This window comes from Macaca mulatta, chromosome 4, assembly GCF_049350105.2.
Source record: "Macaca mulatta isolate MMU2019108-1 chromosome 4, T2T-MMU8v2.0, whole genome shotgun sequence".
Classification (NCBI taxonomy): domain Eukaryota; kingdom Metazoa; phylum Chordata; class Mammalia; order Primates; family Cercopithecidae; genus Macaca; species Macaca mulatta.
The window spans coordinates 18,278,909-18,292,532 of NC_133409.1; the positions used below are offsets into that span (position 1 = coordinate 18,278,909).

At 37.6% G+C, this 13,624-nt stretch overlaps 1 long non-coding RNA gene across 1 annotated transcript in view; it reads right to left on the minus strand.

The window, feature by feature from the left end:
* LOC114677466 (uncharacterized) overlaps positions 1–1,807 on the minus strand; it is a 59,813-nt gene extending 58,006 nt beyond the window's left edge. The window contains exons 1-2 of the long non-coding RNA XR_003728767.2: positions 1,514–1,807; positions 30–292 (exon numbers count right to left, since the gene is read on the minus strand). This is a non-coding gene — a long non-coding RNA (uncharacterized LOC114677466). The remainder of the gene's footprint in view (positions 1–29; positions 293–1,513) is intronic.
* Between the last annotated feature and the right edge of the window lie 11,817 nt (positions 1,808–13,624).

Sequence of the window (13,624 nt, forward strand, 5' to 3'; positions counted from 1 at the left end):
AAATTCAGGCCAAATGTAGTAGCTCATACCTGTAATCTCAGCATTTTGGTAGGCCGAAGCAGGCAGCTCACACGAGCACAGAAGTTCAAGATCAGCTTGGACAACATGGTGAAACCCTGTCTATACAAAAAACACAAAAATACAAAAAAGTAGCCAGGGCAGTGGTGCTCCAGCTAGTCAAGAAACCAAGGTGGGATGATCACTTGAGCCTGGGCGGGTGGTCGAGGCTGCTTCAGTGAGCTGTTATCACATCACTATACTCCAGCCTGGGCAACTGAGTGAGATCCAATCTCTAAAAAAAACAAAGAAAAAGGAAAAAAAAAAAAAAGAAAAAAGAAAAGAAAAAAAAAAGAAAGAAAGAAAATTCAGACCAAGATCATCTTAAATAGATTATGCCAGAGGCTATATACCTCGATATTTTTATACAAATTAGTTGGCTTTCAGATTTTATGTTCTATTAAGAAACCATACACTTCTAGAATAGTTTATTTTACAATCTGAACTTTTAAGACAGTAAAGCTACCAGTAAAAGTTGTCTTAAAGAATTAAACAGATACTTTCACCTTTTAAAAACAAACAAAATGTACCATCAAAGCAGGAGAATGATCTTCCATTATCATTAAAATTTTAACAAAGTAGATTATAAACAACTAACAACTGCCCATGTAAAGATAATTTGGCCCCAGATCACTGATGGCATTACTAAATCACAGTAGCATCACTTGCAGGTTAGGATGCCCTGGGAGCTTATGGGGGAATTATAGCCCTGTTACACACAGCCAAGCCCACATTAGTGTTGGGAAGAGGTGTGGAGGTTATAAACATCCAATACGGTCTGCACTCCATTAGATAAGGATATTAATCACACAGATCAATAGGACACCATGAAGCTATTATGATCACTGACAGTTAAAATAGCCCAAGACACTCACTTGTGTCCACCAAGAGAGGAAGAGTATTTTATATCTTTGGGTATCAAATGTAGCTGCATTCTAAATCTTTCTGTTTGAGGCTTCACCCTCTCTGTCACTAAAATGCACCATTTATATTTGCATACTCTTCCTGGTGCCTGCAACATAAGTGCCTGAAATGGTGATGTCAAATGGGCTTGATTTATGTCACTTTAAAAGAATCTAGTAATTTTAGATCTTGTAATGGGGTTTTCACTCTTCTAGCTACATAATGCATGCAAACATTATCCTGATGCCTTTTTAAAGTTGTCAAAATGCATGGGGAGAACCAAATGTATTATATGTTTGCTTCCTATAGGCTGCAGCAGGGAGAGAGTGGCTCAGAGAGATTTAAGCTGTGTATAATTATAAGTAGCTGTACAGCTGAATAGCTATTGTAATGCCTTCAGTGTGTGGTATCTGGAAAAGAATACAAATAAATGTGCACCACAGTATTGTTGCCTAATACATTAAACATATATTCACACATACGGCAAGATAGGATCACTACGCCCCCATCATCCCACATGTGGCGATACCAGCACACCCAAGTTCCCACCTACCTGTGACTCCCTCCATGGCTACTTGTCCTCTAAAAGAAGGGAAAAGGAAAAGTGGAAGCCCGTATTTCTTTTCGCCAGTCTGGTCCACAGCTTTCCATCTGGTCTAAATGGTGGCATTGATTTAGTGGAATTATAAATCTGTCAGAAAACAATTAGCTCTCACTGTGTTTTCACAGTGGACCACACTGAGAGGGGCAGCTCTGGGGAAATCAGCTCCACTCCTACGAGAGACCACTTAGCAATTCTTTTAGCGACATTCAGGTCAGGACACTGCCATAGAAACTTGCACACACTGGCATTTCCCCACGCCCCGGAAGCCTGTTGAAGATGTGAGGGAGGAAGCCCAGCCCCGCAGTGCCTTTACTCCCTTCGCCTCATTCCCAGAGTACTGAATATTTTGTAAAATCCCAGCCTCCAAGAAATACACATCATTTGGGGGATACAGAAGTCTCACACCTCAAATAATTAGACATAAAACAAGTTAAACAAACAAACTGCTAAATTAAACACCATTAGGGGCTAAATATACAGATTAAACAGTGTGAGATCAGATGGGAAGTTATCAAATTGCCAGTTTTAACAGAAAATTTTATAGAGAAAATGGATTTTGAGATAAGCAACTAAGAATAGGGAGAAATGGGATAAGTCAGCCAGGCATGGTGGCTCACACCTGTAATCCCAGCACTTTGGGAGGCTGAGGTGGGAGGATCACCTGAGATCAGGAGTTCGAGACCAGCCTGGCAGACATGGTGAGACCCTGTCTCTACTAATAATACAAAAAAAATTAGCTGGGCATGGTGGCCTGTAATCCCAACTACTCAGGAGGCTGAGGTAGGAGAATTGCTTGAACCCAGGAGGCAGAGGTTGCAGTGAGTTGAGATTATGCCAGTGCACTCCAGCCTGGGCAATAGCAGCAAAACTGTCTCAGAAAGGAAGGGAAGGGAAGGGAAGGGAAGGGAAGGGGAGGGGAGGGGAGGGGAGGGGAGGGGAGGGGAGGGGAGAGAAAACAGAAAAGTAAAGAAAAAGGAAGGAAAAAAGGAAGGAAGGAGAGAGAGAGGAAAGAAGAAGAAAGAAAGAAAGAAAAAGAAAGAAAGAAAGAAAGAGAAAGAAAGAAAGAAAAGAAGAAAGAGAGAGAAAAAGAAAAAAAGAAAAGAAAACAAGAGAAAAGAACAGAAAAGAAAAGAAGTAAGTCAGCCAGAAAGGCTGGATAAAGGAGCAAGGATGGAGGCCTCAGGCCAGATCTCATGACATCACCTCTCCGTGTAGTAGGGAAGAGGATTAAGACAATGGTTGATAAAGGTGGAAATACAGATTGTGGATTGTATTCTCACCTAGATGAGGAAAGAACTGGCAGAGCCATTCTCAGTTCTTGAGAGCAGTTGTCATCTGTCAAAATCACTTGCATCCAGGGTCAGCTCACGGCTGCACAGGACCTCATGCTCGGAAAAACTGTACTTGGTTTAAAGCTCTGCTATCACTGTTTCAAAATTCTTAATAATTTTTATACAAGCATCCCTGCAAATTATGTAGCCAGCCTACCTGCAGTCACTATTCTTTGTACACTTTCTTATTAGACATGCAGTCTCTGTTCCAAATCACCTCAAAACCGACATGCATGCTGATACCTGGGTGTGGGTGTGTGTGTGTGTGTGTGTGTGTGGTGTGGAGGGTGCGAGGGTCTTGCTTGTGGGGGCTGCTGGAGCAGGAGTCACTTATTTTACCCTTGCGTACTGAGTACCTGTTAGAGCCTTACAAGCCTCTCCCCTATAACTTCTCCCGGGTCTTGTGACTACTGGGGAATCCCTCAATTTCATTCAGCTTCTTCTAATAGCTTTTCACAATAGTCTTTCAATAATCGTGTCACCTTCTAAAATTATTGGAAAAGGTCAATTTTGGACATTGCAGTCAGACCAACTACCATTTTCTGATTCTCTTCCTCTCCTTCTTTCCTTTGGTTTTACTATCTATGACCCTGGGAAATTTTTAAAATTTTTCCAAGTCTTTGTTCCCTTGTCTGTAAAACTGGGAGAATCACATCTAGCTTAGGAGTCTTACAAAGATTCAAAGGGAATGATGTATTTAAACATACTTAGCAGTCAGTACAGTGGATCTGCTCTTCCATGCCTGTTCTCCATTTTCCTTCCTTCCTCCCTTCTCTTCTCTTCTCTCCTTCCTTCTTTCCTCCCTTCCTTCCTCCCTTCCTTCCTCCCTTCCTTTTTCTATCCCTTCTTTTTGTTTCTTCTCTATGGAAATATGTTAACATTAGGGCATTCTGATGATTAATTTTCCTCCAAAACCTTTCTTAGTTCTGGGGAAGTAAATATAGTTAATAATGAGGAAATAAGAGACCTCACAATCAAAACTGGAAATAAGACTTTCATTTGAATCACTTCCATGCAGGAAGTAGGAAAGTGAGAATTCTTCTGCAACCACTACACCTAAGTTCTTTAAGACATAAAAATTACAGAGTTTTTAAAATGATGTCCAGTCTAAGGCCTTTGACACACACTGCCTAATTGTTATTAGGAAATCAAGGAGAAGGGAGGAGACTGGGTCCCTTATGAGGGCAGAGAAGTTCACCAGCAGCTCTCAGAAGGTCTTTTTCTAAGTGGACAGTGATGATGCACATTTGAAAGGCATTATGGTGTTTGTCCTGGAAAACATTACTAATTTGTCATTTTCTTGATTATCTTCTTATTGTTTGTTTTATCATTGAGACAGGGATTTCTTCATTAATACAAAGGGTGATGCAGAGACAACTAGATCCATCATTGGCTCTAGTTCTTTCCCTACTTCCCCTCTTGGATTAGAAATTCCTCCTGGCCTTCTCAGACGAGTTATCTGTACCCAAGTCATATTTTCTCTTCTTAGGCCATCTTATCTCTGCCCTGATCTCCTTAAGCCTTCACCTGCACCCAGACTTAGAAGTTAGGGCTCCCAAGTTTCTTCTTTAATCTTCCAGTCCCGAAATTATTTGTTCACTTCTGATCCTAAAGCGAAGGTGGAGGGAAGATGGTGTTGAATCTGCAATCTAGCTGGGGCACTGGAGGTGCCAAAGACTGAAACAAAAGAGTTCTGAAGGGTCCCTTCTTTATCTGTTTTAGGTGAAAGCCAGGCGGGAGATTAATAGGAGAGGCTGAGGAGACTGAAGATGCTGCATTCCTATAGAAGAGCTGGGAACAATTCTTACCTTTCAAATGGACCTTTACCTTTCCCAGTAATCAATGGAAAGTCAAAAAAGGAACCCAAATAGGAATAAGTAGCTCCACATATACCTTGGATAGGGGACAGTGGGATGAAGAGGGCACAAGAGACACTGATAACGAACTCTAAGAATTACTATCTTGACGGAATGAAGGAATTTCTGAATAAACTGAATTTATTTTCTACAGCTTATGGAAACTGAACCAGTACTTGCACATCTAGCATCTATTCTCATTCCTCGTTTCCTCATTTGAAATAATACACAGTCCCTTTCAGCCTAAATCTTTCATCACTTACTATAACATAGCAAAACAGATCGACTTTGCTGCAGCTCATCTTCTTGATGAATATATATCACTTCAAAATATCCCGTATTCCATGTTCAATGTGAATTACTAAGAAACACAACAGCAAACTGTGAAAACAACACAATCTGTGTGGTACTGCATATTATCCCCCATCCTGGAGATTTTGCCTGCACTATGAGTTCATAAAGTATCTATCTAAAGTGGTGTTCTTCTTGCAGAAGGAGTTCAAGGCTATTCATGAATAGACAACAATGGCATATGTGACAGGGAAAATCAAACCAAAGCCTTCCATTGTGTTACAGATATAAAAAGCTCTGCTGTTGGAAGGTTTCTTTATCCCAAAAACCATCACCAATAAATTTCATTGCAATATTCTCCCCCAGCTTTCAGAAATAATATTACTTCACTCACAGGGTAAAAAAGAGAGACACTGAAAACAAACTGTGCATCCTCTCAAGCTCTTATTGTTTGTTAACCAAGATTTTAGAAAGGAGAATTAAAAGCCTACTTACTGTTTAGGGAGTAATAGGAGAAAAGACAATTTTCCCATAATTTTAAAATAAATTATAATACCAGATGGATTGTTTCCCTGCTTGAATTAAATTGACTTTGACAGCAAGGGATTTTTTTTTTTTTTTTTTTTTTTTTTTTTGAGACGGAGTCTCGCTCTGTCCCCCAGGCCGGAGTGCAGTGGCACGATCTCAGTTCACTGCAAGCTCCGCCTCCCGGGTTCATGCCATTCTCCTGCCTCAGCCTCCCGAGTAGCTGGGACTACAGGTGTCCGCCACCATGCCTGGCTAATTTTTGTATTTTTAGTAGAGACGGAGTTTCACCATATTGGTCAGGCTGATCTTGAACTCCTGACCTTGTGATCCACCCATCTTGGCCTCCGAAAGTGCTGGGATTACAGGTGTGAGCCACCACGCACGGCCAGCAAGCGCCATTTTTTGACTTCAAGAAACTTCTGAATTCTTACCTGTTTCTTTCTCTGCTTTCCTAGGGACTAGATTCTGATTGACTTAGATATTTAGTCCACCAATTAGTGCTGATAGTGTTGAGTGACAGCCTCAATCTTGCTTTGAAAAGGCACCTTCCCTTCTAAACTCTATTTGCCTAGGAGTTTGAACTTCATTAACTTTTGTCGGTGTGTCCATTATCCAAGGTATCACACCACAGCCTGCAAGTAAAAATCTCCATTGCTCAGTTTTATATGCACTACTTAATGGAAAGCAAATGATCCGAATTAAATGCCATCACCACCAAATAAAATACCTGTCCTGTCTGATACAGGAGCTTTACTGGCAGAAGTTAGATTACATCCTGATCAAATATGGGGAGATTCCGTCATTTGTTTTTCTTCTTTTCAAAAGTGCTGCATTAACTTCTACAAACTCATGATGACCAATAATAAGGAATAATACAACCCCAGACAGGAAAGACAGAGCGTTTCCTGATGACAGAGGGTATTATGAAGGATGAAAGTCAAGGCCTCGCCATCTCACAAGCGAGGGAGTGTGACTTAGGGGGCCTAAATAAAATGACTGCCTATATTAGTGATATTAACCAACTTGAGTGAAAAATGTATTCAATTAATCCACACTAGATATTAAACTGAAAGTAAATAATGAATCTCACGAGTCTCATTTGGTCACCAAATTGGTTACCAATTCAATCAAACTGATGGTATGTGTACATCCTTCTTCCCTTTGGGTGTGTATGTGAGCATTCCTTAGTGTTCATGTGAGTGTTCTTTCATTTTTATTTCATATGTGAAATGCTTGGAATTCTTGGGCAGAAACTGCAAAGGAAAAGGTTACATTTGTCAAACACCACGATTTTCATAAAGAAGGCTACAAATTACTTTTAAATAGGAACTTGAGATTGTCTAACTAAATCAATTGTATTAATATTATACTGTACTGCCTAGGGGGGCACCTATTTGGGCCTATTATTTCCCCTGCCGCCCCCTTCATTAACATTAGACATTAAATATTTAAAATTAATTTGCTAAAATTATAATGTTCAATGTTTTAAATCAAACGAGTAGTCAATATTTAAATATTTTGTCTTGAAATGAGAAATCAAATATGTGCTTATACCGAGTTACTTACTTTATTGATAAAATGACCACATCATCAGCTAGAACAATACACTAAAGTACCGCGGAGACGGTTGACCACCTTTCCTCTTCAGCTAAGACCAACACCAAGCTAAACATGCTCATGTTACTCCTTGATTTGTCCCAGAGCAAGACCTGTGTTTATGTACTCCCCTGCCCTTCCGTTTTAGGAAATACCTGCTGGTACCTCCCATGAAGGAATTCCAGGTTCCTGCTTCCCAAAGCATCTGGATTGTCTCCTCTGCGGCTCTGGTGCCTGAGGAGGCCAGCACACCTTGACCTCTGATGGGCTGCAGCCTTTGAACAGTGACCCAGCATCTGGGCTGTCTCAGAGGCCCAGCTGGGCTAAGAACTGAAGTCACTTTTCACTAATAAACATAAATCCAGCTTTAAAATCATTGCAGTTTTATTTATTTATTTGTTTTAATACACACATTTTTGGAATAATGCAAATAGAAGAATAAGCTTGTAATTGTGCATTCTGTAAGTATTAGCTATTTTGAAAATAAAACATGATTTTATTAGTTCATCAATATTCTTGCTTGACCTACTTTCATAGAGAATGTCAATGTAAACAGGAATGTATATGCATGTATATAATGTGGGAACGTGTATAGGGTACAGAAACATATATACCACCCTAAATTTTGTATGTGAAGAGATATTCAGCTATCTACCCATCTTTTGACAATCTGGACATAGAGCTACGCAGGAAGGTATTTATTCCTCTGCAGCCATAAACAATGTTGTTTACATCCCCAGAATCAGGAAGCTAGAATACTGTCTTCTGGAACACAGTAAGTGCCTGATAAATATTTTCAAATCAAATTCTTATTTTATGTAATTTTAAAAAGAAAGAGAGAAACTGAGGACTGAGGTCAGTCCTCTTGGGTGGTTTGTCCCAAAAGCTGTTGGTCTAAGGACCTGAGATAGACTTTTTGCATCTAGCATGGGGGTCCAGGAAGCAGAGGAAGCCAGTCACAGTAGGAAGAAAGAGAAACAGACCTGATGGGCAACAGGTAGTCTGATTCCTTTTCAATCTCTGTTCCTGAAATCTACATTACAGTCCTGACTCCTATAATCTTAAAAGTATATTCCATATATTTTGCTGAAGATATATTTTTATTAATTTTAAGGAAAGGAATTATAAATTAGTTAATTCACATGTGCACACACACACACACGAAATTTTTAAAAAGAATTAGAAGTGTTCGCATCGCAAATAAAATGAAGCAAAATTATTTCAAAACTTAAAAATAGAAGAGCCAAATAATATGAAGGTCTGAGAATAAATAAAATTATTATTACAGAAAAAAAAATTAAGAAAATCCCCAGCAATCACCCCTGAGCTTCCTGGAAGTCAAAGAGGAAAATAGTCTACAGAATACCCATTGTTAATTGAAACTAAGCACTGAAATTCAACCTAAAAAGACAAAAACGTAAACTTTGAAGGGAACTATGTGGTCATTATTATAAATACCACCAGTTAACGTAATATATTATACATTCATAGTATGTATTTATATATAGCATATAGTATATATTTATGTATACTATATGCTATATATAAATACACATCTTGACCCTTGACTAAATACTTAACTAAATGGCATACAGTTAAAATGTATTTCTAAAAGAAAAAAAAGAAAGAAATATTAGCATCAAGTAACCCAAAAGTGTAGTTAGTTTATTATTTATATGTGGGATCAGCCTAAAGGATTTTTAATGTGACGATTTAACCTGCTTAAAAGCTAGAACCAGATTTCTTGTCTTTATGGTATCTTTCCAGATTGTATTTTCCCTTATTACCTGCTTTTCCCATCTACTTACTTCAAAATACATTTTACCTTGTTATGCTTTCCATGTTTATAAACCTGGGGTAAATTCTTTCTGGAGTTAAATGGACTACGCATACCTATGTCCTTACATATGTGCATACAGAGACTGGCAGAGAAAGGGAAACCCTCTGAATTCATCCCCACTTGGCTTCCTTGTTAGACTAACCAATGTTCTCCATTTCTTCTGTAAAACTTTTGGCTTTTGCCCAGGGCACATTAAAATTCAGTTGGAAAGTAACTTTGCATTATGCTAGTATATATATGTCTCCAGTAATAACACAAACTTAGATCAGTTGTGCTTGTTCTTGTTGTTGTTGTTGTTGTTGTTGTTGTTTTTGAGACGGAGTCTGGCTCTGTGGCCCAAGCTGGAGTGCAGTGGCCGGATCTCGGCTCACTGCAAGCTCCGCCTCTCAGGTTTACGCCATTCTCCTGCCTCAGCCTCCCGAGTAGCTGGGACTACAGGCGCCCGCCACCTCGCCCGGCTAGTTTTTTTCGTATTTTTTAGTAGAGACAGGGTTTCACCGTGTTAGCCAGGATGGTCTCGATCTCCTGACCTCGTGATCTGCCCGTCTCGGCCTCCCAAAGTGCTGGGATTACAGGCGTGAGCCACCAAACTGGTTTCATCCTGTACTGCTTGTTATTTTAATAACCAATTTAATTAAATTGTATTTATCCTTGTGAAATTATATTTACCCTAGTTAATTAAGTTGCATTTATCCTTATGAATATATCCTTGTAAAAACAGATTACATCTTTAAAAATTTAATTTCTGACTTCATAGAGATTGATACAAGAATCTTGCTTTAAAAAAAATGTAAAATTTTCTAAATATATCCAAAATCCAGCTCTTTCTCAGCAGCTTCACTGGTGCCATCCTGATTTAAGCCATTATTTTTCATTTTTCCTCTGGATTATTGAAATAATCTGCTCATTGACAGTCCTGTTCCTCTTTTCTTTCTTTCTTTCTTTTATTATTATTATTATTATTTTTTGCCTTTTGAGCCTATACTCAAGATGACTGCCAGGGTCTTTGTACTGGCTGATGCCCTTCCTGGAAGACTCTTCCCTCAGATGTTTATGTAGCTAATTTATTCAGTTTTTTTTTTTTTTTTTTTTGGACAGAGTCTCACCCTGTCGCCTAGGCTAGAGTGCAGTGGCACTATCTCAGCTCACTGCAACCTCCGCCTCCCAGGTTCAGGCAATTCTCCTGCCTCAGCCTCCCGAGTAGCTGGGACTACAGGCACCTGCCACCACGCCTGGCTAATTTTTTATTTTATTTTATTTTTAGTAGAGACGAGGTTTCACCATGTTGGGCAGGCTGGTATTGAGCTCCTGATCTCAAATGATCCACCTGCCTCGGCCTCCACAAGTCCTGGGACTAAAGGCATGAGCCACCGTGCCTGGCCTCATTTAAGTCTTTATTCAAATGCCATCTTCTCTTAATATAGAGGCCAGCCAACTCTGACCTCTCAAGTGGGACCACAAATTCCCACAATTCTAATTCCGTTTACACTGCTTTTCCTTTTCCTAGAGCACTTTCCACTTCTATATACTACTTTATTTATTTATTTATTTATTTATTTATTTATTTATTTATTTATTTTTTATTATATTTATTGTTTGTACTCATGAGGCAGGCAGAATATAATCTCCATGACAGCATTCTGTTTTCTAATCTGCCCCCAAGTGCCTGGTGCAAACTAGACTCTAAATGTTAGTTGAATTAATGAATAAAATCAAATGTGAACAAGATAGCTATAAAATGTAGGTAGGAAATGAGTTGGTGAGTACTAAGTCGAATTTTGAAAACCAAGTGTCTCTTTTTAACAGCAATAACTAATTAGAAAAACAGTTTAAAAAATAATTGTTTACAATAGCCACAATATTATAAGGAATTGGCTTAACCAAGAGTCTAAAACACTTCCATGAATAAAATTTCAATATTTCAAAAAAAAGAAAAAAGATAATCTGAAAAAAGATGTTTATATCAATTATTCTTATCTATTAATTTGTAAACTCAATGCAATCCAATATAAATTATATTTGAATATTTGAGAAAATTAGTATTCTACAATACATGAGGGAATAATAAGGGAGCATGAATAGATACCAGATTTCAAAAGAAGATTAAATGTTGAGATTTGCCCTCCCAAATATTAAGCCACACTTTGCAACAGACCACTGCATCAATGGTGCAGAATAGAGAATTGAGAGAAGACTCTTAATTTATTGTACAGTTGGTACTTCAAATTAATAGGGAGAAACAGATTGTTTAGAAAACGAAATTTGAAAAATGGGTTCATTATATAGAGAAAAAGAAAATTTTATTTCTACCTACCACAACACATAATGTGGATTCCAGGTAGATTAAACACTTAAGGTTGAAGATAAAACTAAATGTTTAACAGAACAAAAAATAGAGAGTATCTGTGTAATCTAAGGGAAGGAAAATGTTCTCAAAACTTCAAAAGCCTATACCATAAAACAAAAAGAATAAAATAATGTGATTACATAAAAAAATAAGGAATTCTGGTTAATGAAGATTTCCATGAAGAAGTAGGTTGATATGTAAATATGGAAAATATTTTTTTCGATGTCTAAAACTGACAGGACTAATCTCTAGCATAAAATAAAAATGTCTTTGCATTAACTGGAAAAATACAGGATCTTCAAATGAAAATGGGCAAAGATGTGAACAGTCCATTTACAGAAGATTATCGAATATATGAAGCTATACCCTGACTGACTAGTAAAAGGATAAATGCAGTTGAAAACAACAATCAGATCCATTTGACTTAATTACCAATGATAAGTTGAGTCATGTTGATATTACGTATTCTCTAACATGACATAATAAGAAGAGAATCTTGTCTCTATTATATACTTCTCGAATCTGAAACCAAGGTCTAATAAGGAAAAACACGTCAGAGAAGCCTAAATTAAGGCCATTTTACAAAATAAAGACCTGTTCAGCAGTCTTCAAAAGTCTCAAAGTCATGAAAAACAAGGAATGACTGAGAAATTATCACAGATAGGAGGAAGCTAACGAGATACAATAACTAACTGTAATGTAATATTCCAAAGTGAATCTTGCAATAGAAAAAGGACCTACAAGGAGAAATGTGAGATCTAAATAAAATCTGTAGTTTACTTAATAGTATTGGGCTGATGTTGATCCCTTAGTTTTGGCAAATGTATCATGGCTATGTTAACGTTAAGGATGCTGGATGAAGGGTACATAGAAACTTTCTGTACTGTCTTCACAACTTTCATGTAAATCTAAAATAATTTCAAAATATAAAAGATTTTTAAAAATAAAAAAATCAATATCCCTTTACATTTCTAAGGCTGATAAACTTAGATCACTGGAAAATGTGAAGTATTGGAGAAGTTGTGCAAATACAGAAACTCTTACGCATTAGTAATGGCACTGTAGACTACTGCAGATATTCTGGAGATAATATGTTATATGCCATGAGCCAACAATTTCTCTCCTGAATATTTACATCAAAGAAATTCTCAGGCCAAAATGAGACGTATGTGATATGCATGTATATCACAATATATCCGTAATTTTGTAGCGGTGAGTGCCCATTATGGAAAACTGAATATACAAAATACAATGGATTCACATCAAGGAATATCATGTAGTGTTAGAAGTAGTAGATAAATTGCACAGAAAGCAACATGGAGGGCTGTTGAAAATATAGTGCTCAATGAAAGTAGACAAGAAATGAGATATACTGTAATTTATACTACATTTATAATACAGCACACAAAATACTACAAATTGTACAAGAACATATACAATTCAAATTTTACACACTTAAACATATTGGAATGGTTGCCATCCTGCTAAACACATTGGAATGGAAAAGAACTCAAGATTAGGGAATAGGTATTCATGCCAATCAAGTGATAAATTGACCTTGAGCAAACCAATGGGCCACAAAATAAGTAGTATGACTTACTCAACTTGCTATACCAAAAACTTTTTTAAAGTAGCCAAATCTAGGATAGTATGCTCAGATTACTTAGCAAATATCCTTGGCTTTATTTAGTTTTGTTTTCATTTTAAAGAATCTGAAACTGGATACCAGAGAATCTACCACAGATTCAGTTTTCCAAGGAAAGATGACCTCAGACTCCATTCAAAGGGCTCATACTTGACAATATCACCTTGACCTTACACCTAAAGTTTGATGGATAAGTTTGGTATTAGATTAAAATATGTATTTTAAGTTAAAATTGTGAATTATATATGTATTTTTTAATGAACCCCAATTTTACCTGTATATTTCAATGGACTAAATAGGCTAAATTATAAAATAGATTTAGTGCTACCCGACTGCATGCTAGAAGAAATCTGCTTCAGATTAGAAGTTTATTTTTGTCCTAATCAGTATTTAGTTTCCCCCACACCCATAGCAATTAACAGTTTAATTATTTTTTCTTTTTTTTTTTTTTTCTTTTTTTTGAGAAAGAGTCTCACTCTGTTTTCCAGAGTGCGATGGAGTGCTGTGGTGCAATCTCAGCTCACTGCAACTTCTACCTCCCAGGTTCAAGCAATTCTCATGCCTCAGCCTCCCAAGTACCTGGGACAACAGGCGTGAGCCACCACGCCCAGCCTAAAATTTCTTCT